Source organism: Chinchilla lanigera, unplaced genomic scaffold (genome assembly GCF_000276665.1).
Source record: "Chinchilla lanigera isolate Chin_1 unplaced genomic scaffold, ChiLan1.0 scaffold00029, whole genome shotgun sequence".
Lineage (NCBI taxonomy): Eukaryota > Metazoa > Chordata > Mammalia > Rodentia > Chinchillidae > Chinchilla > Chinchilla lanigera.
The window spans coordinates 21,710,563-21,737,919 of record NW_004955430.1 but is presented as its reverse complement, the minus strand read 5'-3'; the positions used below and the strand labels follow the sequence as shown (position 1 = coordinate 21,737,919).

The window sequence follows — 27,357 nt, the reverse complement described above, 5'->3', positions numbered from 1 at the left end:
CAGATGTCCTGCTTTGTTGCAACCTGCAGCCATTTAAATCAACATCTGGCTGATTACACATTACCATGAAGTCACGGCCAGTAGAGCCCAGGGTTCTCTTGGCTTTTCACTTAAAATGCTAGTAAATTACAGACATGTTACATGGACTCTTGCTTTGAAACATACATGACATTATTCTTGGCTATGGTCACCAGCATCATTCTATGTAGATCTCCCAGCCATAGACTGAACCCAAGGCTATATCTCCAGCCCTTTTTTATTTTTATTTTTATTTTTTTGTTTTGAGACTAGAGCCTTCCATTTTCTAAGGCCCTATAAGTTGCTAAATTGTCCAGGCTTGGCCCCTGCTCAGCTTCCCAGAATGCTGGAATTACAGGCATGTACCACCATGCCCAGCAGAAGTGCATATTACTGTGTGCTTCTATACACTGTTAAACTTTGGACTAACATGCGATTAAATTACTCTTTGGAAACTGTAAACGTTTTGAGTGAGGTTTCAAGTTGTGTTAGGTGAGAAAACTGTGTACTACTGAAGCAAGACCCTGCAGTCCGGGAATTATGAAGTTTCAGATCTGTTGGCTGGGAACTGGTCCTATGCCCAGAGCTGTGTGAGCGATGAGAGCTGTTACCACTAATGTTACATGCAGTTCTTCCTCTGGATTCTTGCAGTTTCCTCACATACTTCAACTGACCAATATTCAGCTGTATCTTGAAAGGCACCTCTCTGCGGAAGTCATATATTCTCTCTGTGCAGCCCTTTGCTCTAAGTACGCCGTCCTTGAATTCTGTCTGCTGTGCTTTTCCTGGACTCATCTTCACATTCTCAGCTCGTGTCTACCAGATTCCACCTGGGTTCTCCCTCCCTTTGCCACAGCCTAGGAACTTTTCATGAGCCACGTGGGGCTACCTTTTTCTTTTTTATCTCGAAAGCATCACCCTCTCCCTTGGTCTGATCTAATCCCCTGAAACTTTTATTTTGTATATTTTGCACTTTTATTGTTTTAGGTTAAAGATGCGTCCCTGTTATTTTATCTTGGCTGAAAGTAGCAGTCCCCATTACTGTAAATGGTGTAGTCTTAATATTTTAAGTTTCAATTTCCAATGGATAAACTTTTGTCAATTGGCTTTGTGTCCTGCAAAATTATTAAATTTGTTTATAATTAGAGTAGTGCATCTTTGGTTAGTTTTTTAGGGCTTTCTCTACAGACAATCATATTATATGTGAATAAAAAGTTTTACTTCCTCCTTTCATTTACTTGCTTTATTTATGATCTATAATATAATGATGAATAGAAGTTATGAGAGTGGATATCCTTTCTTTGTTGTTGATTTGAGGAAAAAAGATTTACCATTTTGCTTTCACATATGATATTTTTTGTAGTTTCTTTACTTAGGTTTTCTTTATCCGTTTTAGATCCTCTTCTAAGAGTAGTTTTCTGTATTTTTTAAAGTCATAATGGAAGATAAATTTTATTAAATATTTATTAATCATCTTTTAAAGCAATCACATGAATTTTCTTTCCTTTTCTTTTAATTTGATGATAGTGAGATTTTTAATAACAGCTTTAGTCAGCTATAATTCACATGCCAGAAACTAATCATTTGAAAAGTGTGCAATTCAGTGGTTTTAAAGATATGCACTCGACTGTACAACTCACAGCCACTAATTCCACATTTCCAGGTAGTTGATTTTCTAAAGTTAATCCAACCTTGCATTCCTGAGAAAAGAATCCCTTTACCATGATTTACTATTCTCTTTTTAAATTGATTTAATTTGTTAATTTTAAGAGAGTATTTAAATTTATCTTTGTGAAGGATATTAGTCTACAATTTTCTTTCTTTTGAAAGATATGATGTTTGTCTTACTCCATTGGTTTGGCTATGAAAAAGTACCCAAGACTGGTAAGTTATAGAAGCAGAAATATATTTCTCACAGTCAGTAGTCTAGAGTTGATGAAAATTAATTTTCATCAAATACAATTAAAAATTAATTTCCACAGTCACAGTGGCCACATTTTGAGCACTCAGAAGCCACATGTGGCTAGTGGCTGCTGTACTGTGTAACACAAGTGCGAACTGTTTCCATAATTGCAGTAACTGCTCCTGGGCAGAGCTGGTTGAGAGTAGTTTTTACTCTGGTACTGATTTAGTTGTGTCTTTCACTGTGACCATTCTTGAATTTCTACTGAATGCCCTGAATCAAATGAGGACTCCCCTTAACGGTTCAACAGAACTCAAAACTCTTCCAGTGCTGTCAGATGTCTAGGAGTAGGTCAGTTTATGCATCTCCAACATTTTCACCTAGCCTCAAAGATTTTCACTATATACCTGTGTTGCCTAGTGTTCAGTGACAGACTCAGGACCTTAACTCTGAAGTTACCTCTTTGCATAGCTTCTTCCTTTCCAGGATTCTACTCCAAAAATTCTATCCACTTCAGCTTCCTTGAACTCTGATTTGTGTTTCCATATCTTGGTCTAAAAGTTGTGATATACTTGTATTTCCCTTTCTGCACTATGGTCTGGCATGTGCTTCTGAGAAGAAAGCTGAGATGATGTTAAGATTTCCTTTGCTTGTTTCTTACCTGAGCGATCATGTCTTGCTTTATGCCATTGCTCAATGTTTGAAAATTGTTCCATGTATTTTTTTCATGTTTTCTAGTTTTTCTCATGGACCAACAAGACCAGCCCCACTTTCTCCATTATAATCAGTAGCAAAATTTATTCACTTTAAAAAGATTTTTAAGCTCTTTGAAGACTGCAATATAATAATATATTTTTATTACTGTCTTAAGATTTTTCACGTCAACAGAGTTGCTTCTGTTTGATTTCTTGACTTTCATTTTTTGTTATTATATAAGATATAAAAACTTCAAGATAGAGCCAGGCATGGTGGCATATGCCTGTAATCCCAACACTCGGAAGACTGAGGCAGGAGGATCTTTGCGAGTTTGAGGCCAGCCTCAGCTACATAGTGAACTGAAGGCCAGCCTGAACTGCATAGTGAGACCCTGTCCCAAAAAGACCAAAAAAACCCCGCCAAAACCCAAAACCAAAAACCAAAAAAACACTCTAATATAAAAATTCAATGTTTTAGGATAATGATTTTGTTTTTGTTTTGTTTTCATCTGAAGGACTTTTCTAAGTATGATTTTTATTTATTTGAGCTTTTGAATATTTAATATTTTATTTTGTGTCAAAACTAATAAATATTAAAAGAAATTTGTGAAATGTTTATCCCTTATATTTTTTCCATTTACCTAACTACTAATGGATAATCATTTTTATTAGTTACTTGTGTATTCTGTAACTTTCTGTTTATTTGTTCAACCAATAAAAATATAGAACCCTGTCTTTCTTATCTTTTAAATAATATATGTAGGAGATTTTTATGTATTTGTGGATAGAATGATAGGCAGAAGTATTAAAATACTTCTTGGAAAAATGTTTTCTGGTAATGTTTCCCCTAAATTAATCAAATTATCCCTTCAAAGGAAAAAAAAATGAATTTGTAGACCTAAAAGGCTCTGATGAATTTAGAAAGTATTTATAACATCATTTAAACTCAAAAGACTAGGATAAATTTAGTAATTAAATGTCTTCTCCACCTTCACTTGGGCATCCTGAGGGAAATGATAATGTTTTCATACTTATTAAGCAGAACAGTTATAGAAGGCCATTCATCTTTTGGTCTTTTTGTACTTCATTTTGTTCCAGACAGTATTTCAAGTGACAGTGTCACACAGTAATAAAAGTTAAAGAAGGCAGACGAAAGGGCAAATGTAGGAAGGGACGAGGTAAAAAGTATACCCATAGAGTTCTTTGCATGGGTGACAATATGTCTTCGAGCATTGTGCAAACCATAGTTAAAGATTTTTTTAGCTTAAGATCAATACAGATCAGTTGCTCTGAGAAGTACAGCTGATTTTGAAACAAAAGCTCTGATAGGGATTCCCCTTAGGGTGCTTTATTATAAAAAAGAAGCAAATAAGTCACACATTTCTCTGTCGAGATATATCACCAATCTACTTTTGGTGGCTCTTGGTAAGTACAACTGATAAATGACCATTCTGTATTTCATCATTCAACTGTGGAGCTTTGACATTGTTTCAGTTGAATACTCACTTGTTAAAAACCTGAGAAAAAACTGATCTGTAGGAAGTAACATTATGAAGTGGTAGCGCCTGGGTAAGACACTGGGTGAACCACTCAGCAAGACCAGGTCTACAAAAGACAGTACAAGAGTAAGTGACATTTAAAAACTATAGAAGGGACCCCTGTTCAGGTAGAAGAATGTGTTTAATCAGTCTGCATGACTTATTGTGGTATATGAAAAGCATGTGGTACTTTTGAGAACTCTATCATGATGTGATAAAGAGAGTCACTATATTTAGAGAAAATAATTGACAAAGTACTGCATTTAGGATAGTTAAACTACAGATGCACATATATACCACGCTGTGGTAAACACAGACACGTACAGTTCTCATCAAAGGCAAAAGGGTCATCTCCTTTAGAAGTAATCAGAAATTCAGAATGTGAGTAAAATAATGAAAACTGAACATTATGTAAATATGTAATATTCTAGTTAGGATGAACTAGAAAATATCATAACAGCACAATAGGGAAATCAATTGTGGTATATTCACCAGTGATATAATATACAGCCACACATTAGAATATGGACATATCTCAGAAACATAATGTTGGTGAAAGAAAGAAGCTAGGTGTGAAAGAATATCCATTTTAAAATTTCACTTACATGCAGTTCAAAACCAGGAAAATTTAGAATCTGCATTGGATATTAGATTATGTTTACGGGAAAATGTCCTCACAGAGGAAACGTTATTCCCAGTTGAAAATCACTGGTGCAGACCATAATTACACTGAAGGAGTCACTAGTAAGCAATCTGCATTATACTTAAGCCTTTCACCCACTGGATGGGAGGGGGCTAATTTTACAGAAATATATTTGTCTAAAATTAGGAGAAGTGTTACAAACAAAGTGGTAGGAAATTAACAATGCTTGTTGTATTACATATTGATATTTTCAAAGTGGTTTCTCATGAAAACAAGTAGAGACATGCAATACTGATCAATCAAGGACTCATTAACAGTTTCTTTCAGGAAAGAAATAGAAGACAGTAGATCAACTTATGTTAACTATCCTGTATATACATACATACAAAATTTGCTATTTTGTAAAAGGTTGTCTGTCCGTTAATGTTTTCCTCCTTTTATTTTTAAGATAAAAATAAAATAAAATAAAATAAAATAAAATTAGGAGAAGTGTTAACAGTATAACTCACATCTTGGCGAAAATATTCACCAAGAAAGAGTGATTTAGGATCTTAGTGATTTCTTACAAGTAATAATGGAAACTGTAAAATTTTAAAAATGAAAAAGTTACATCAATGTTTACCTTGTTGTATTTTGATTGATAAAAGCTCCAGAGAGACTTCCTGAGTTTCTGGTCACATTATTTGTAGATCCAGGTGGTATCGGCATTGGCATTTGCTTTGGGGAATACGCTGTGTAGCTCGTCGAGCTACATATTGAATATTTGAATGCTTTTATGCATTTGTGTTATGTTAAGAAACAATGTCAGAAACTTATTTAAAAATGGAAGAGTCACCAACATTGTAAGGCTCAGTCAGTATTTTTAAGCCAAAACATAATTTTAATTAAAGGTAACAGCAATGAAAACTAGTACTAGACCTTTGGATAATGTTCTACAAATACATTCCTCCTTTAAAAAGTAGATTATATAGATAGAAGGGCAATCACAAGTGGTTTCTTAGTGTTAATTGAATTATTTAGGTGGATTGTATAATTTTATGTGTACTTTTAGTGCTATAATTGGAAACCAGATGCAGTTCTCAGAGTAAAACTGTAAGAGATCTATTTAGGATGGTTTTTTAATTTTAGTTTTATGCTGTGTTTCTAGCACATGGAACAGTGCCTAGCATATAATTGGTATGCTGTAAATACTGATGACGGACTGAGAGAGATAGCAAATGAATATTTGAAGATTTTCAATCTCTCAGTAGAGATAGTGACTTTACTAAGGTGTGGCCAACGTTCACCCTTTGTTTCTGTTACACATAGATTTATAATTGTAAATCTATCCCTCTGGGAGATTTTGTCACTGCCATCGCCTTGGGAACTGAGATGAAGTAGAAAGCCGGCAGAGACAGGGGTGTGACATACACTGACCGTTTATGAGAAAGAAGAAATACTTCCCTTCTGCTGAAGGGTTGAGGGGTAGGGAGGTAGTGTTGATAATGGTTGAACTCATGTTGGAGTAAAAATAAAATTGGGTGATAGTGGACCTCATGCAGTGACTACACTACCGTCATTTGAACTTACCCGTGCCTGAGCTTCAGAAATCCATTTTCCAGTGCCACAGGGAAGCCAGTGAAGTGATCTGGCCTTGTCACATTAGCTGCACAATTTCTTGCAAAGCATTAACAACACTCTAGTATCTGACCTAGTAAATGGAAAGCAACAAAAATACTAAATAAACTTTTCTGATGCTACTCTATACTAGAAAATGCCTGAAAGTATCACTTAATATTTTATTTATTCAACATGGATCTGCTTTTCCTCTAGATTACTGTGGGAAAGCGGTGGCCACCTCTGGAAATCCATCCTCAGCCTGATCATGAGGCACTTGCTTCAGTATCTCTTCACATTTTCAGGCTTTCAAGTCAGCCTGGATATGTTCTGGCTGGCTGGGCACAGTTCTCCATGAGACTTAACAGTTATTAAAAATAACATGTACCAAAGAGTTCCTCCTGGAATGCCTTGATTTTATTCATGGTAATGAAATGAATTATATACACTCATGCAAAGGATTCTAAAAATGTAAAGCAAGCAGTACAAGCCCAACTGGTCCCTTTTCCATTGAGCAGTGCTGAATATGCAATTACATTTTGAACAATAGGTATTCATAAATCAAGTGCAATATGCATGAGAAAACAGTCCTCTAATTAAATAAAAGAAGAATCAGTGTTTCTTGTTGCAGGGATTGCTAGTAGGATTAAAGGATTGTTCTTGAGCTCAGCACACATAATAAGCAGCTTGGCTGTCTGCCTTGAGCTTCTGCGATCCCCACTTCCACCACGGCGCAAGCTCTAAAACCAATGTACCAAATGGGAAGAAATGAGAGGATTAAAATAGACTTTGACCATCAACCTCCCTCCTGTGCTGATCCTCTCATTGGGCTGCTGTGTCTTACTCAACAGTCAGCATTGTACAAAGGTGTTGAGTGGATAACTAGGTGCAGTAACCTAAACCATATGTTGGTGCAAACTGTGCCCCTGTGAAGGGCTGTGTTTGCCAGAGTAGTGATGGACTCTAATCCACACAACGGTGTTCTGCTAATCCAGATAGGCCTGCCTATCTCTCTGTACCCAATGTGTTCTGAAAGTATGAGCTATTCTGCTCAAACCTGGGCCCAGTGGCATGCTGCAAATACCCAGTATCAAGACCCTCTAAATTAAAAGTATATTCCCTTGAGACCTGTAACCAACACCTAACACTGATTATCTCCTCCTAGAACCCCTTTCTTTTTCCTGCTTTTGGAATATACAACACTGAAGGTTCTGATTAGTCTTAGAATTTCCGAAACCTCTACTGGGGAAATTCCCTTTCATGGGGCTGCTGGTTGTGACCTGGTTAGGTAGATACAGTGCAGTTCCATGATGTGAGAGTTTAACACAATAACCCAACTATGAGAGGTCAACAAAGGAAAAAAAATGAGAAGAGCAGATTAGTTTTACTTGTCATTTCTCTAAGTTGTATGTCCCAATGTGAGCATTCTTCCCATAGTGTGAACATCTTGACGTTGTAATTATGATTTTAATTTTAAAACTAATAGGCATAGTTTTATCTACACTGTTTATCTATACCATATACTTATCTATACCATTGCCTGTAAGAGCAATTCAGTGATGTCCTCAGGTATTCAGCTAATGAGATCATGATTTCTGCTAATACTTGGGTAAGTGGGGGTCAGGGAGGGGTCTAAGTAGAGGTTATAGTAGAAGTTATGGGAAATGGGGGTATTTTCTAAGATTATTTTGACTATAGATGATTTTTGTCTTAGCGCACAAAGCCTATGCCTTGGCACAAAATAAGAATCCTTTTAGGTTCTTCTTATCCATTCTCCCTTGGGTTTCTTGTGGAGCTTTTGCTCCTATTTTTGCCAGGCACAATAAGAGATGAGTTACATGGTCCATCTTTCTCTCAGCACCATCTTTGTTGGGTGTGATGGAAGCTCTGGCCATCAGGCTGTGGAATGCGTATTTGTTTTTTTTTAAACACCAATGATTTCCTCTAAACATTTTTGTGGTTATGTCTGGAGCTCTGCATTTGGGAGGATCGGGAGTTTGGTGATCTGGGACCACAGAGGGATTGGTAAGTCAGAGGAGCGGGAAGCTGGGGGGTATCATCTAGCCAGCTATGCACAGTGGTCCACTACAACAACTGAGTTAAGCCTCAGTTATTCTGGACACAAATAAATGAACAATTATAGAAAATCAGAGTTGGATTACATTCAGGTCAAAATAATAAATTAAATTTAAGAGTTGGATGCTTGCTATTTATGAGGTATTATGCTAGCTTCCAGGAATGTTTAAGTAGGCAGCTTTGTTCCACCTTGTCATTTCAGAAATAGGGACATTAAATTTCACCATTGACAAAATTATCATTCACCCAGGAGATGTTTGTGAATGGCTGAAGGTACTGATCTTGTTTCCTGGAAGGAATTTTTATGCTTATGCATAAAAACCCCTGTCTCTACTTCATCAGTTCACTATCAAGTGATCTCTTTTATTACCATATCTTTTAAGAAAGTGTTATATGAGATAAAATGCTTTTAGTGTTTTGAAATATATTAGATAGAAGAATTCTTTTTTTTTTTTTTTTTTGGTTTTTCTCCAGTACCGGGAACCGAACTCACGACTTTGAGCTTGCCAGGCAGGCTCTTTTGCCGCTGAGCTAAATCCCCAGCCCCTAGATAGAAGAATTCTTGACATACACAGAGAACAGGGCTGTGCAAATCAGGATTCACATTTAACTGAATAATGGCCAAGAATGGTGGAAATTAATCAGAGAGTACTTATTGTATGTTCTGGCATACTATGTTGCTTTATATTTAACTATTTTTTAAAAGCTGAACCTTAAGATTTTGAGTGAGAATGTTTCATCATATGTACAGTGTCGTCAAGAAGCTGCCTCAGTGAGCCTTTTCCCGAGGTCTGATCAGGTCAATAAGAATCCCGCTCCATCGCGTTAGACATGTGGAGCCTCACTGCTCACAAAAAACAGACATAAGTCAATTCCAGCATTCCATTTCTGTGTCCTTTAAAACTTCCAAGCAAAATCTACTATTAGAAGTACCATAAGTAGTTCTTCTGGTAAGAGGCAGATTGGCTATTTTGATAATTGTACAGAGGGAGCACAGCAGCCTGCATTGGGCCCTCTTGAAAAAAGTACACTATGTGCTTGGCTTGGGGACATAAACACTACGAGAGGCCTCCAGGACTTCAGCAAGTCCTGCTTTCCAGCTGCTAGGAAAGGTCAGGATCGCTCTGGGAAGTGGAGCTCAGAATAGTTAGATACTGTTCCCCTGGGAGCTCTGGTCCCCAGAGAGGGCTATTCTGGGAGGGGACACATAGTTTACAGAATCCTGACAATGGGGGCTAAAGTGTCGCTGATGCTCAGTGTCAAGGCAGGACCCATGTCCCATTCCTGTAAGTATCCTTAAGATCTCACCTACTGCCCAGGATAGCACAGGATCTCAGCTGGTGCCTTTTTTAACTATCAGCAGAACAGGGCCTATCATTAGCAGGCTACATGTCTCCTCACCTGCCATGGGTCTGGTACCCTGGAAACCTTTAACTCACCCCAAATGGTAAGAAACGGTGTGCCTGCTAGTGTGTGCGTCAGTGACAGGGCTCTGAGCTGTGGCTCTTGTTTGTGTGCATATTTTTTCTAGATAGGATTTTAAAATTCAGAGCATGCGATATGAATTAAAAATTTAATAATAGTATTGGCCTTCTTTTTTGCCCTATTTCATATGAAGATAATATTCCAAGATTATTTTAATCTGGGAATAAATTTCTAATGTTGTTCTTGAGTTTAAGCGATACAAGTTATCTTGCCTGTTTGTAGGCGATACTATAAAAGCATCAGGAGATATTAATTGAGGAAGACTTTCAGAGAGAGAAACACATGAGTGCAATCACATTCCCACTTGTGAGGGGATAAGCAGGCATGAGTAAATGTTAGCTTTGTACATAATTGTCAAGTAAATATGCTCCTATTTCAACTTCCTAAAAATTTTCTGTCTTGCTTCTTGATTTAGAGACCGTTACTGGACTTCCTTTGATCAGATGTTGGGGGACACTTTTCTGTGCAAGGTTTGATAGTGACTATTTTATGCTTTTTATGCCAGGCGGCCTCTGGTGGCTTCTAAAAGTGCTGAGTGCTGTGGCCTGCGAGAGGCCACAGGCAATCACACAGGCAATGTGGCCTTTTTGTGTGGCCACAGCCTCCACAAAGGCTGTTCTGATGAAATTCTGTGTGGATATTGACTTGAGTTTTATTTCATCTGCTTGATATATTATAAATATTATAAAGTATTTAAAAAATATTATTCTTCTTTAGTTGTTTTTTGCAGCTATTCAAAATTGTAAAACTATTCTCAGCTCAAGGGCCACAGTAAAACAGGTGGCAAGCCAGACTGAGCCTGCACACTGGAATTGGCTAGCCCCTCCCTTATACGTCTTCAATAGTCCTGCGCACAACTCTTATCTCTTCGTTTTGCTCTGCGGCTGGCTGACTACACTCAGATCTGGTCAATGTAAGTTCTACCACCTGGGGCCAGGTGCTCACTTGCACTGCATTGGTTGCCACTGTACATTTACGGCAATCAGTCTCACACCTGGGATTTATGTCTCCCGCTTTCATTCTTAGAATAGGGTAAAAATTGCATTTTAGGAATTGGAATTAGTCATTCTACAGACCTTTAAAGAGATTGGATCACATAGCCTAGAGTCACAGAAATGTTCACTTCCAAGGGAGCAAACCTGAACAGTAAAAGTGGATGATGGGAGGGAGCTAAGCCTTCTCCTTCTCCTCCCATGGTAACAGTTTCAGGCACAAGCTGTTCTGAGACATCCCACCCGGCTGAGGGCTGAGTGTGTGTATTTGCTGAATGGAGTGTTATAGCCAGCAACACTCTGCATAGTCTCACCATTGTTTCCTATGATTTCCTGTCTCACTTCTTCCTTCTGGACCCTACATTTTCACTTTCCAAATAAAGCATCAAACTTAATCCATGCCTTAGGCTCTATTCTCTAGGGAACCCAGCTAAGACATTCCTTATAACACAGACATATATAAAAATGTCCTAAAAAAAATGTGACCAGTCACCATTCAGAACACATGATAGGAATTCTGAGTTCAGGCAGGGCCAGGTTGCTAAGGTAAATGCATGAGGTAATAACAAACGGGACCAACTAGCGATGCATGTTTTATCTAAAGAACAGAGACAAAATTGATAAGATTCCCATGAAGTAATATGGGTTTAGCTTCCTCAGAGTTTTCTACTGTCAAAGGCTGTTGTTAATCTGGAATTTTATGTGTTTCTTATTTTTCAATATTGTAAGCTAATTTTACATGGAGTTAAACATGAAATTACCTGTGAGGTGGAAATGCTTCTGGCAGCTTCTGGCTCAGAGTCTAACTAGAGAAAGCATACTGTGGAATCAGTGTAGAATGTGGGTGAAACGATGACAGAGGGCAAGGAGCTGGTCACTGAGGAATAGGTGTGTCCCTCTTGGGTGTGGCTCTTTTCTCTTGTGAGTTCTGAGGCATGGGTGGTAGTGGTGGGGCATTAAAAGGAGCATTGTATTCGGATTTTGGCCAGGGCTGTGGATTTAGCTCAGTGGCACAGCGCCTGCCTGGCAAGCCCAAGGTTGTGAGTTTGATTCCTGGTACTGGAAGAAAAACAAAAACAAAAAAATGATTTTGGGGCTTTGTTCCACTTCTCAAACTACAAGAATTTAGTCTGCAAAGTTTGGGGAAAAGCAGGCACTTCCAGTCATTGGTGTTTATGATATGGATCAAGACAATAACTGAGATCTTTTCCTAATTGCACACCCAGTGTATTACCCTTTGCCACACTTCAGAAGTTGTGTGAAGTGATGACGGCTGAGTTTGGGTTTGGAACGTCTCTCCCTAGCCCTGTGTTAAAGGCTTGATTCCAGGGTGGCAGATGGCAGAACCTTTGAAGCAGGCTCTAGGGGAACCTGTGTAGTTCACGGAGGTTTTACCCTTGAAAAGGGATTGTGGGGCTGCAGCCCTTTCTCTTTCTCTTGCTTCTTGTCTATGACCTGAGCAGTTCTGCTTTCCTGTGAGCTCCTGAAATGAGGTGCTACCTTGCCTCAGACCCAAAACAGTCGGGCCAGAAGCACATGGACCAGAACATCTAAAGCAATGAGCCAAAGGTTTTCTTTTATAAGTTCCTTATCTTAGGCATCTTGTTACAGTGATGCAGAGCTGACTAACACAAAAAATGTTGGTAAAAACCACCCAGAGGATTTTACTGCACATTTTATTTGCATGGATATGAATATTACATTTGGTTTATATTTATTTCCCCTATTTTTAGCTCTGAATTTATGTTTATCCCCAGGTGATATCTTTCAAATTTGCCATTCTACTTAGGAGTCTGGTGATATTGAAAATAGTTATTCTGACTCGTAAAATCTTCTTTTCATTCCTTTAAACATTTTCAGTTCCTTCAGTGTTTTTTTACCAAGAAATAATTTCCACTTTTTTAAAAACTATTTTGTTAGTCTTGAAATGAACATGAACATCTAACTCTGCTTGGGGCCTGAAATCACAAATTGAATAATTGTTATAGTTAAGACCTCATTAGTACAGAGTAAAACTGAATTATGAGGTTCTGCATCAAGACATTAAACCTTGATTTATTTAGTTTAACCTGCACTATATAGTGCTATACCTATTATACTTGACTGCACAGGAATTAATGCTATATATTCTTTTGACTTTGTACTTTTTGTGAATTCACTTCATGTCATCTGCTTTACATTTCTTGCTATACTTTATCCTTACCCTTTTCTTACTATCTTATTTTTTGTTTTACAGTACATATTTTTCAATATATGAATATTTTAAATTATGTCTCAAATACTACTAGAAATGAGATGAGGTGTAAAGGACATGTAAAATATTATAGTTAGTTAGTTTTATTTTTCAGAATTACAGAGGGCCTTGTTACTGTTCCAAACCAGGTTATATTAAAAGATTCACATCTCAGTATTTCTTTGGCAGCCTACCCTTTATGTTTGCTTATGAAAAATGAACCCTATGGAAATGTCTATAAGTAAAACATAATTTCTCTAAAAATGTGTGTGTTTATAGATATTTATACACAAGCACTTCGTATATGTATGTCTGCAACTGTACACAGTTCTAAACATAGAAAACAAACATACATCTTCGCAAAATTTAATTCCTAATTCTCTAGGTTTCCATCCATCATTTTCACTGCTTCAGATTGGATGTTTATTGCCATCTGCTTCTGTCTCACTCTTCAACCCTACAATTATATTTTCACAGCTTAATCTTATCAGAAATCTCAAGACCTCCATCTTGTCTAAATCTAATTATCTAGCTAATAACCAGGTGAACCCCAGCCCCAAGAACACTGGTGGATTCTCATCTAGAATTCAGATGGCATTAGAAGGGCTCTGACCATAGAAAGAAAATGACTAGAGAGATATGTAGCAGAGTGCATTACAGAGATTTGGCCTTTCACAGTTGCGGGAGCTAGTTATAATTTAACAGTTTATAGGTAGCTATGTTTTTCTGTGTCTAGCTCTGGAGCCTGAAGTCAGCAGGGCAGCACTGAAAGAGGAAAGACATAAAATGTGGGAGAGAGAAAATAAAATTGGAATCCAGAAGGATGATCTTGAGCCCACAAAGACAAATTGGAATTCCCATAAGCCTCCATTTTGAAGCTCCCAAGCTAAAATGTACAGATGAACTGCAGGAGAAACTGATGTTGTGCATTCTGCACCTGACCCAGGCAGGAGCTGGGCAACCTGAGGGAAAGGTGCAGTGAAAGCCGAAGGAGCTGCAAACCTGGCTTCTGCCCCGTGTCAACAAGGGATCCAGACTGCAGCAGTTACTTGTGTGATGCGCAGCCGTGTCATGTGCCCCGCAATTACATATGCACAATCTCCAGAGCTTTAAAAGAATATGGTTGATGCTTCATTTCAGCCTTCCAAATCCCACCATGAATGTTTCTTATGGCTCTTACCAACCTGAAATTCTGCCATGCCAGGAAACCTTGGAAATAGAGTACATGCAGCTAAACTAACACAATAAAAATCTTTATACAATCTAACTTTTCCCTAGAGACAGTCCCAATGAGTATTTTTCTGAGTTTTCTTCCTGTCCTAAATTCTTGTCAGGTTCCTTCAGGCCACTCTCCTTTCTGTCCTGGGGCGAGCAGAAGTGGTGATTTACTCCTTGGCATTACTGACACTGATTTAGAGGCATATTATGGCATGGAGGAAAAGAGAAAAATGCCATTTGGAATCATAGCCTTTTCCAGATTCGGCTGTTTCTTCCTTTCCCTCTTGGGTCCACAGCATGGTTCTCAGGGTAGCTCCCAAGTAAACAGGCTTCACTTCCTGCCTTTCTCTAATCAGGGTGGCAGGGGGACGTGTCCACCTCTGCAGCAGCCTTCCTGTGTTGACAACACTGTTTGTTCTTCCCATCTCCCTGGGGAGAAGTTGCCTTATCTTTTCTGTGCAATGTATTTGGGGAAAACACATTTTTCTCTTTTAAAGGAATTGATTATTGTGCTTCTTAAAACTGAAAGGCGAAGCTCTTTTAGATCTAAACACTGACTTTAAAAAAAATCCAAGTTATTCTGACAGTGCAAGAGACAGGAGAGAGAGCTTCTTTGGTGATGACTGGTGATGCATTTTAGATCTTTCTAGTCACTAAAACATGGTATTTGTGTTTGGGGTGAAAGAAATATAGAGAAACAATTAGAGCTGAATAATTTGAAGTATTTCTCAATCTCTTGACCTACGTGTCTTTCTTAGAAGGCTTTCTTGGCCCTTGAGCCAGTGATATGAAGAATATGTGGAGAACAGCCTGGCCTGGGAGTTTGTAGGTGTTAGTTGTGGAGCTCAAACTTTTGATGATAAACATTGGTGTGCATTTTAATGAAACTAAATGTAAAATTATTTCTGTCCAAGAATTAGTTGTATGAGAGAGACTTAGACTCAGGTCTATGCTTATGGCAATAACTTTTCTAAAAAATAAGTTTTTAAAAACGTGCATTTGCAATGGCAAGGCAATTTGTTACCAACTCTCTGTTCCAATGGCTTTTGTCTGGTGAGTTTCCATTTTTCCTTTCATTCATGCAGAGGACCACAAAGAACTATTGGAATAGCCTCTCAGTAGTACAATTCTATGAGTGACGATTTCTTCCTTGATCTTTTCTGCAACATTAATGAAACAGAGGGCAAGGCTAGCTGTAGATATTTCACTGTTAAGAATAATGTATTGTTTTCCTCCAAAACTTGCATTGGAAAGTGAGGCTATGTGTACACTTTCCTTTCTGAGACAAAATTTGTAGACTATAGTCAGTTAGTTGTTTTTCTGGGTGTGTGTATATATTCATGTTTAGTGTCTTATTATCCATAAAAATATTTTCTGATCCCAACATTCAAAAGACATTTATAGAATTATTTAATATGTAGAAAGTATTTGTTCCTATATGGAGTCAGAGATGAGTCCTTAACAATTTTCTAAATAAACAGCTAATAGGGTCCTACAGTTAACTAAAATACAACCCAAAATACAAGTGAAGTGCTACACGTAGGAGTAAATATTATGAATTGTGTGGATTTAGAAAAGAAAAAGATTAATTCTCTGATTTGTGTAATTATAGGAAGCTTTATCGAGGTCATGTTGAGTTGAGTTGAGGCTTGACAGGTAGAAAAGAGATAAATGATGAGTATTCTTGTTTAAAGGAAGCATATCAGGGTTGGTTTCTCCAAGAAATTTTGATTTTGTAGTGATTTTTCATCTTTTTTCTTGCTTTCAAACATTTTCAAACATTCCTTGGAATATTTTTATTTGCTGAGCTATAGAGCACAATGTAGGCTACTACTGCATTCTAAGATCTAGTACTCATAGCTAACAAATACTGAGCACCTAGTGTTTGACAATTATTTTGTGTGGATTTTCTCATTTAACCTTCACAAAAAGCCTGCAAGAAAAGTACTGCAATTATGTCCCTTTGAAGCTTCAAGAGATTGGTTAATTTGTGAAGGACATATTGCATGGGGGACAAGGATTAAAACAAATATCTAAATCTGGAGGCTGAACTCGTAAATTTGTTATACTCTACTGCCTTAACAGAATATTTAATGGTCCATTATTCTAATGTTGGTAGATTTGAAATAGACTATAGTTCATCATCTAGGACACTCATGATTCTGAGTGTGGCTGTGTGGTAGAGTGAGTTATTTTGTCCACATTCCACTCCATGGCTTTTGTTATCCCTGGGACAGTTTGTCCTTGCTTGCTATATGCCATATGAATTCTCTTGTCTTTTCTTCTGATTTATATCAGAAATCTCTCAGAGTAATATTTCAGTGATTTTTATTTTGAGTTTTATTTTCCAACCATGAGAAAAATACAGCTTCAACAATCCACAAACGATAATGAACACTCTTTAAATTGTGCCTGAGAATGATATTTCAATGTACATAACAATTCCAAAAAGATCTAAGTTGCTACTTTAAAATAATGTAACCTACCTTTACAAAGCTATATTTTTTAAAGGTTAATTATCTTAGACTGAAACTTGTCAAAACACCTGTGTTAATTTCTTATGACATAATACTCCTTTCATTTTGTGTCCCCTATCCATCGATTCATGTTCAAATCTTGACTCTATTATCTTATTTTTGGGCTAACATCTTCAAGATATAATCAGAATGCTGATCAGTTTTATCCCAAAGGCTATATTGCTTCTACTAAAAAGCAAGAATCTTACTTCGGAAGGACTAAGTACTATATTTTTCAAATGTTCCATGAAGGAAGTGTATTTTCTCTCTCTACTGAGAAAAAAATCTTTGTTAATAAGCATAGGATGCTCCAACTCCATATAAACATGATGGATTCAGCCTTTAATACTTCTTTTAGCTAAATAACATTGGCTACTATGGCTGTGCTCCTGGCCATCTCTTTCATTTCCTCTGGCTTAAGCTGTCCATTTTCTCACAAGTATAATATTACTAATATTAATATAGTCTTGGACCTGCTAATCAGGTTCACTTGAGGCCTCCCTGTGGGTCTATAATCAAATTGTGTTTGTAAGCAGCCACCTGCAGGTATAAATTTTTAGCTGAATACTGCATATGGTGAGGACAGCCAAAGCTTACAATATTGCCCAGTTGTCCCCGTGGATACTGTTTTTCAAAATGCTGTAGGTATGTCTGCAGGCACTTGCTTCATACGTACATGATGGGGAGTGCGGAAGGAAAAGGAAAAGCAGACAAAAGGTAACATCCTTATTTTAGCCTAACAATAAAATGAATACTGTTTGAAAATATATCTTTAAAACTATTGAAATACATACTTCCACGGTAGCATCACAATTATAATTTCTTTCTTAGCCAAGTTTGGAGCCAAGTTGTTATATATTTAAAGGTTGTCATCAGCTCACACAATCCTGGACAAGCCAGGGCTGGTTTAAGCAATGTGCTTACCTGTTTAGTTTCTTAACAAGTCATTCGGGGTAAACCTAAGTTAATAAGTGAGAAATTACACAAAACAACTGGAAAAATCTTTCTTTTATTTTGGCTTTTCTGTTGCTCTACTTTTTAAAAAGGAAAATTTGCCCTACTTTGAAATTTAAAAAGCAAACTTCCCTTGAGTATGTTTTATGAAATGCTAACAAAAGATTTTAGGAATTCTTTTGCAAAAACATCCTGGGATAGAGCACAGCTAGAATTACAGTTCAGTGGAGTAAAATAACAATGAATTAAATAGCTTAACATGTTATAATAAGTAGTCTATAATTTTAAGAATGGAAACCTATCCAATTTATTTCCTTCTAAATCATATTAATAAAAAATGTCCAGCAATTTGAAATTGGCAAGAGTGATTCATTATAATGCAGGGAGGAAAAAATAGAACTTATTTCATGATTTTAGTCTGAAGTTAACAGCAACTCTGGGCCCCAAAGGGTGGAGAGAATACATTTTATTTGTGTCTTTTCTGTCTTATTTATTCTTTCAGCTTCTTACACTAGGGAGACAATATGATGTTTACACATGTGAGTCTGATTTATTTCACTTATGAGTATGGTCTCTAGGTGCATCCATTTACCTATAAAAGCCTCGAGTTTATCATTTTTATGGTGATTAATGCTCTGTTATATAAAAAGATCACATCTTTTTTATTCATTCCTTTGTTGATGGGCATTCAGGTTGTTTCCAAGATTTAGCTATGACAAATTGTGCTGCTATAAACATGGATGTACATATATTGCTGTGGTATGATGTTTTTAATTCTTCTGGGAAAATACCCAGAAGGGGAATAGTTAGATCAAATGGTACCTCTAATTCTAGTTTACTGAGAAATCTCCAGACTGATTTCCACAATGGTTGCACCAGTCTACACTCCCACCAACAATGGAGAAGTGGTCCTTCTTCCCTGCAGTCCCGCTAGCATTTGTTATTGGTTGATTTCTTAATGTTAGTCGTTCTTTCTGGGGTGAGATGGAATCTCAGTGTCATTTTAATTTGCATGTTTTGGATGACCAATGATGTTAGACATTTTTTTTTTTCATATATTTATTTGTCATTTGTATTCTTTTATCTCTGAGAAGTGTGTATTCATCTCAGATACCCTTTTTTGGATTGGGTCTTTGAATTTTGGGGGTCTGAGTTTTTAAAATTCTTTATGTATTTTAGCTTGAAATCCTTTGTCTGAGGGAGTTGGCTAAAGTGTTTCCCCAGTTTGTGGGTTTTCTTTTCACTCTGTTGGTGATTTCTTTTGATGTGCAAAACCTTTTCAATAAGATGAGATCCCAGTTGTTGCTTCTTTGAAATATTTCCAGTGCAGTTTTATTTTTGTCCAAGAACTCTCTACCTACCCCTGTGCCTTCAAGATTTCTACCTACTTTCTCTTCCAGTAGATGTAGTGTTTCTGTTTTAATATTTAGATCTTTGATCCATTTTGACTTCAGTGCATGATCATAGACATGGATCTAATTTTAGTCTTGAAAGCCAGTTTGATGCAAAAAATCAAAATAATTTTTTTCTATTTTTGTTTTTACTTCATCTCATGGTTTACTTTTAACAACTTTACCCTAACAGCTTTCTCTTTTTGTTTTCAGCAGCCTGAGAGTTCTGCAGAGTTTGGTGAATGGGCCTCAGTGTAAGCAGGACAACTCTTCAGCTGAAAGAAGACACAGGCTTGAGACTAGCGTTATTCCTTTCTATGCTGTGACAGTGGACATAACATCTGCAGCTGCACTAGGGAAAAATAGTAACTATTACACATATGACTTTACAACGTTGTTAATAGAGACCAAATAACACTGTCTTAGTATTATCATTGCAACTCCCAAACTGTCCTGAGGCTTTTCATTTTTTCTTTCTCCTCCTGCCCCACTTTTTTTGTTTTTGTTTTTGTTTATTTGCAGTACTGGAGATTGAAGCCAGGACTCTGAGCTATATCCCTCTTCTAAATTTTTATTTTGTGTCATGATCTTGTTAAGCTGCTAACTTAGTCAGACTGGGCCCAGACTTGTTATTCTCCTGCCTCGTCCTCTCAGAGTACTGGAATGCAGACATGTACCACCACATCCGTTCTGAAGCTTTGTTTTGCAAGCAGCTACATCTCATGTTTGTCATTTTTATAAGGATATATAATTACATATTATTAAATACACTTTATAAAACCTGCATCCAGCATCTTAATCATAATACAGAGCATTGTTATCACTATAAAAAGTCCCTTTTTGTCTTTCTAGTGTGTGCCCCTCTTTTCCATAGTTAAACACTATTCTGATCTTTATCTCCATAAACTATTTTGTATACTCTTGAACTTCCATACAGATGGAGTAATGTAGTGAAAACTCTATTCTTTGGGGGTCTTTGATCTCAGTATAATTTTTTTGAGATTCATTCATGTTACAGACATCAGTCTGTTTTTTTCATTCTTGGGATATTCTATTATGTGAACAGACATAATTTTTTGTGTGTTCTGATGCTGAGGCATTTATGTTGCTTCCCATACTGTGTATAACTTACTTTGAAGTAGTTCAACAGAGATGGTAGGGTAGTATATATAATTTTTATTAGTTTCCTTTATTCTGAACTTTAGATGTGGCACTTTATAGGCATTTCCACTGTTAGATGAAAAGGATGAAAGAATCTAGTGCACTAGATTGTAGGCATCAGGATGAAACCATAGATTTAGATTACAAAATGGTCCACATACAGCCACATACATATGGGATCTTTGTAGCCCAATCCATACTGGAAGGTGAGCTGACTTCTGCTGGTAAAATGTTGAATTTGTCCTGAGTAGAACTTTATGCATTGCTGTCAGCACACTTAAAAAAGGTCTGATGATACTTCTTGACTTTACTTTCTAGATTAAAAACTGTTATTAAACCTGTTTTGTAATAAATGCTTGTATGTGGGACACGGTTTTTGTTTCAGATTTGTTTTGATTGCAATCTTTTCAAAATAGTAAGAGAACAATCCAATAATTCTCACTTACTGCCAACAAGTAAAAGTTACTCACAGTTACCCCCAAACCATGATAATTATAAATGATAGTTGGCTCATACATACAAAATATCAATACACAAGCAGTATATTTTGGGTAATTTAACTGTAAAACAGAGTAATCAGAGTAAAAATCTCATTTTTCCATTGATCTAACCATCTTTCAATGATATCAGGTTAGAATTTTTTTCTAGCAAGGGTTTATGGTTGCATTAATAAATGTACATTAAGGTTTAACTTACTATGTCTAATTCCAAGGAATCCTGTTGAGTTAGTCAGTTTCTATCTAAGAACTCTCATGTCTGGCTGATGCTCATGCAGATCTGACTTGGTGGGTCCCAGAATTCTCATCTGTTCCCAATCATTTGTTCCATTTCCTGGCCAAATAGTGTCTTCAGGCTTATCTTCACCCTACTGTGTGTTTAGGACCTTGCCACTTTTTACTTGTTTGTTTTGGATATTTTAATTGTTTATTTTGATTTAATTTGGGAATCTTTAAGGGCTTTTGGGATGGTCGGTTGAGTTATATGCAGCTGCATTCACCCATCCCTTTGCTATTTTTCTTTCAAATGAAAGTGCCATTCATACCGCGTTTGCCTCCCCATGACATCATTGACATCAAAATTTGAACCTGGAAGCTGAGGCCGAGATTTTTCTCTGACTCAGCTTCCTGTGTTCTGCAGAAAACTCCTTTCCCTATACTAATTGTTATTCTTCTTTTGTCAAGACTTAAGTGGTGTTAACATAAATTCTCCTGTTATCCTCTAATGTCAACTTGAGCCTTTTAAAATATTGGAAGTGCTCCCACAAATGAATTGTGTTCTCACAGTTTCCCAGCATCATTCATTGCTCGCCTTTCACAGAAGCAAACATAAAAACACATCCTTTTGTACATAACAATAATAAATACTTTCCCAAGGTCAGGAATATTTGTGTCAGGAAAGCCCTATTTTGTGAAAGAACAGGATGTTCTGATGAACTTAATATTCTTGAGAAATACCTATCAATGTTCCTATTGTGAAGTTTTACAAAGGAGGAGGTGAACCCTCACTGTGCCCTCCCTGCCTTCTAACTATCCATACCCTGGGGATTCAAGTGTTTTCTCACTAAAGTGGAGGTGTGCATTATAAGGGGATGAGGGGTGCTGTATGATGAAAAACTCTTAAGACTGTTCCCTTGTGTTAACCCAGAGTCTATTGCTCCTTTAACTCTACCCTTATTTTCATTTTCATCTTGATGTTTAATTTTTGTCATAGTTAGAATTTCTGGATTTCATTACTGGCTGGAATTTTGAGCTACTCAGATTTTGATTGACCTTTTTTATTTAATTTTTGTTGGGAAGGAGGCAAACTATAATTCCTTGCCCGAGCCAAGAGCTGATTCTGACCCAAAGAATTATTGTCCAAAGTGTAGATTACTTCATTATTATATCTCAGGTGTGCAAGTAAAAGTGCCATCACTTTTTGAGAAATTAGTAAGAATTATATAAGTAGCCTGGCAAGTGCAAGATCCTGAGTTCAATTCCCAGTACCAATAATAATAATAATGTGAATAAAAAGCAATGTCAGCTTTTATTCTTCTTTGACAAAGCTCTAAGTATATATGAACTTGAGAAAACTATTAGGTATCTATTTCTTATTGTGCAATCATTTTCCTTTCAAAGTGATAATAAAATCAGGAAGTTGTATGTAGTTGGCTCATGTATGACATTAATCCTCCATTATGCTCAGAAAAGATTACTTGACAGAATCTGAGGTGTGGGATTTCCACAGGTGAGAATCTGGAATTTACACCTGGTTTTGTTAGCTTCCAAAAGTGACTCACTAGTGACTCATACGTAGGTCGAGCCCCACAGGCTTTGGAGTAAAACAGACACAGATCGGTCCAATGTTTTAATCCAAGGCACCTTGAGTATTTTCTTTTCAGGCTATAGATCTGATTACAGCATTTACTATTTTATAACTGAGGATACCTACCACATCACATAATTATAAAGACTAAATAATCTGTTGTGTGCACAAACACATAGAGTGGGTAAAATGGAATAAAAATGGTAGTTTTGATCATGCTAAGAGTTATTAGAAAGCCAAATTTTTAGAAAGATACATATTGCGCTAAGGCCTCATATGGTTTAGACAGGTCAAATTAAAGAAGCCAAATTATATTTAGAAACTTTGTTATATAAACATATAAGAGCAGGGTCGATCAAATGTATTATGCAAATTTTAAAAAAATCCAACATTACGGCAACTTGGTTCCCATCTGCACACGATGACAAGCCTGTCTCCAGGACCACACAGATGCAGACGGTGGGCAGGGTACCCTTGATCTAAGGTCAGCATCATCAGCATGTCAAGTCATTTTCCAATCATTCATTATTCTTTAGTCATATTAGGACTTCTGGTCAGGGTCTGAGCATGTCTTGCTGGTGTTCTGATCATGTTCTCTCATTAAGATGGTTGCATATTTCCTTTCTGATATACTCTTGGAGAAGAACATCTGTGTGCACATGTATCGCTAATATGATTGGAAGACTCAGGATGACAGGTGTATTTCCTATTAGTCACAAATATTTAAAAGGTGTAATGCCTGAGAAATGTGTGAGTACCCCAGGCTTAAGCAAGGATGAGTAACTCAGTTGAGTGATGAGTGGGTGAGGAGGTGGGCAGGGCTCAGGGGTGGCAGGGGTTCAAATATTTGTTGACACTGTAATTAGTCCTATGCTATAGCATAAGCACTTAGGGTTAAAAAAAAAAGAAATATTCTTGATAACTGTTTGCCTAAACTTTTTCTTATAGAAGTAGAGGCAGAATATGTAAAATTTTCTCCAGTGTTTTTATTTCCCTCAGACCTGGTCCATTGTTAGTTCTTTGGCACTTCCAGCAAGAGGCCAACTCCGCAGAGCAAGTCACTGACTCACAATTTTGCCAAAGGCAAATTGTTTAATGACCCATTCACCAGAATTCCATTTTCTAACACTACGTTTGATTAGATAACTTTTCACTTTTGCCTTCATAGCAACATTCGAAGGCATCCTCAATATGTTTCTTCGCTGGCTTTCTTTGGCTACCACTTGGAGAATGGGCAGATGAGAACTGCAGACACAGAAGAGTGAGGACATGAGAAGACAGTTCACCTAGATCATTATTGCGTAGGACAATGCTCATGAGCGTATTATTTGCATGAGAACACCAGGTTGCTGCACATTGTTCACATATATTTCATACATTCTGCAACATTTTCTTGAGTATCAAGAACTACATTAATTGTCCACCTAGAAGACTAATAGTGTATTCTTGACAAATAGACTTAAAAATGCTCCATATTTAATAATACAGTTTCTTAGTGACATCCTTCTCTTCCACAGTACCTCTGTCTTCCACTGCACAGTTCCCTTTTTCAATTCTCCTTCTCTGCTCTTGCCTTCCTTCGCCTCTCTCTTTGCCCTGCAACTCCAACTGGAACAGTGGGGATGGGACAGAAAGACATTAAACTTTCCTTAGAATCCTCTAATAAGGACAAGATCAAAGCCCATGAACTATGACTAAATAATTGAAAGGTTTAAGTAAAGGTGATGAACCAGTCATTTCATGAATTGGACTTTCAACTAATTGGCTGTAGGCAAACTGTCCATTCAGCAAGTCGATATCTGCTGGGTCCACCTTGAGCCTGTGTATTCTCAAAAGAGGCTGAGTGGTGAAAACACAGAGGTTGGAGGGATTCAATCTGAGATGGCATTGGGGCTCTGAGGTAAAATGTTCTGCACAAGCAAAGGTGACACTACTGAACTGATCATTAGCTTAGACATGTAGGTACTGTGGTTGTGTCCAGCACTGATAATTTAATAAAACTTATTATTATGTTTATTCACTGAGAGCCTCATTATTTTTATTAAATTTAGAAAATAAGGAGAAGGAGCCTGGAAAAGATTATGTGATGTGTATGACCAAAATAATTTTTAAAGGAGTTGGTAACAGAGATTGTTAAACTGCCTAATTACTATGCTTCATGTATTCTGAAAACACGAAACATCAAATGAGTTTTGTTTAGAGGTCCTTGTTGAAAGCTGAATGCCACAGTTAAAATTCAGAGTTGCTGTGTTTTAAATGCTTTATTTGCTTCTCTTATTTAATCATTACAGCCACTCCAGGAGGGAAAAACCATTATCACCCCAGTTTATAAGGGAAAGCTGAACTTAGCAAAGGTAAGTAACTTGCTTATAATTTTTGGCCAGTAGATTAAGATTTCATACTTGAATTAACAGCCCTCAATACAGGCCAGTCTTGACCAGTAGAATTATAATGTGAGCAACATACATAAATTTACATTTTTTGTTGCCGCATTTAAAACATGAAAGACAGTGAAACTCCTTGATATGGCCTAATTTATCCCAAGATAATGAAAACATTATAATTAAAAAAATCTATTTCATACTAAATTTCTAAATGCATCATATGTTTTTGAACTACAGTACAGCATATGTCAGTTCAGATGGGCCACATTTAAGTGCTCACCTAGCCATGCGTGGTGAGAGATATACCCTACTGGATGGACCCGCAGTTTATGTAACCCTTGAAATCTGGTTATCAGTGCTGCCTTTCAGACCAGGCCCTATCCCATTCCCGCTGCATCATCACCTTCATGTCAGTCAGAGGAGCAGACCCTCATGTGCACATTAAAATTGAGAAGTCCAGTGCTCATATCCATGCTCTTCAGAGTTCTATTTGACTGCTGATAAGAGTGCTCATTTGCTCCCTCAGGTTGCAGATGTGTATTCCAAATTTGTTCATGGCAGCCCTCAGAAGGTAGCACTGATAGTGATGTTACATCATGAAAAATACATCAGCTTTGGGATGCAGGACATTACTAGCTAAAATAAAATTGAGTACCTAATGTTTACATTTATAGCATTAAAAATAACATATGTCCCAGTTGCCTATAAATATTGTTTTCCCCTTTCTTGGTAACAGACTCTCAGTTTTTAGGTGGGGGCAGTGATTCTAGAAATATATATACTTTCCCCAGTCTTCCAATTACTAAATTCTCCCCCATTCTCCCCCACGAGATGCTAATCTATGTCATTCTGACTTTGGGAAACATTCTTTAACATTTCTGGCTCAGCTGAAACTTATACGTCCTTTTGTTTTCTTTTTCAGCATGGAATATAAACTTGTTAGCTGGAACTCCAGCAACCATTTGGAGCCATTAGGTAATTTTAAGAAGTCACAAAATAGGATGGTAAAGCCAAAAGAATGCTTTCGGAATTCTGGCTGCAGGGTAGATTCTGTACAAATCTAATTGTCCTCTTCATATATGTTATTTCTCTGTGCAAGGGAATGTTCTGCCTTGTTTAATGCACTTTGGCATTTCTGTGATATGCAAGAGAGCCTAATTCTGTTACATTTCTCAAAATGTGTATTGCACAGGTTAAATTTATGTGTACAACCTTGGTAGGCACTAAATATATTCGTTTGTAGATACAGGAGTGTCTTAGTTAATTTCTTTGATGCTAGAAGAAAGTATTTGACACCCATAGGAGGAAAGGTTTAGTTTGGTTCATTGTTTGTAGAGTTTCAGCCAATAACTGGCTGGTTACATGATAGGGCAGCATGGCAGGGGGGTCTCACAGAGGAGAAACAGTCCATAGCAGGGCAGCACAGCAGAGGGGCCTCACAGAGGACAGTGCTCGGGCATGGCCACTGCGAAGCAGAGGGAGTCAAGGAGGAGCCAAGAAGGGAGTTATGACCTTCAGGGTCATGTACACAATGACCTGCCCTGCCTCTTCTAACCAGAATCTGCCTCCTAACAAGTCAGCCGTATCATGCCCTCCCCTAACAAGCACTTTTCAGAAGCCCCAGCTTTGAGTGCTGGAGGCTTTGGGGGCACATTTAGATATAAACCATGGCAGAAAGATAGCACTAGCCCACAAGGAGCTCAAAGTAGAGGCTACACGATAAAGTAAAAAAAATTTACAATAGATTTTTTTTTGGCGTGCTATGAATTATTTCTTGCAGTAGGCATACACATATCATTGTACATCTTTTGAACTACTAAAACCCATAAAATGTTAATGTCATTGCTACTGCTAAATATGTTGATGTTGAGGTGAGACCGTGTCACTAAGAAAGTAGTAAGAGGTGGTTGGTGGCAATGATACTTCACAGTCCAGTCCATAGTGCCTGCTACCCTAGCAACACTGTCTCAAGACTTTGGAATCACTGTTTCTGAGAAAGCTTTTGGTTATATAGGAGGAAACATGAATATTTTCTGTGATCTTTAGTGATAGAATATTTGAGCAGAGATCTTATTTAGGCATATTTACTGTGTAGTTCCTCATTTTGGGAAGAAGATCACACTAAGAGAAAATCAACATGTACATTTACATTTAATACATGATTAATTTTTTTCTTCTTTTGTGTGTGTAGTACTAGGGATTAAGCTGAGTGTCTTCACTCTAAGCTAAATTCCCAGCCATATATATATA

At 37.2% G+C, this 27,357-nt stretch overlaps 1 long non-coding RNA gene across 1 annotated transcript in view; it reads left to right on the top strand.

The window, feature by feature from the left end:
* The first annotated feature begins 9,684 nt into the window (after window positions 1-9,684).
* Window positions 9,685-27,357, top strand: part of LOC102022002 — a 19,160-nt gene continuing 1,487 nt past the window's right edge. Inside the window, exons 1-4 of the long non-coding RNA XR_001234548.1 lie at window positions 9,685-9,755; window positions 19,472-19,623; window positions 25,015-25,077; window positions 26,030-26,082. This is a non-coding gene — a long non-coding RNA (uncharacterized LOC102022002). The remainder of the gene's footprint in view (window positions 9,756-19,471; window positions 19,624-25,014; window positions 25,078-26,029; window positions 26,083-27,357) is intronic.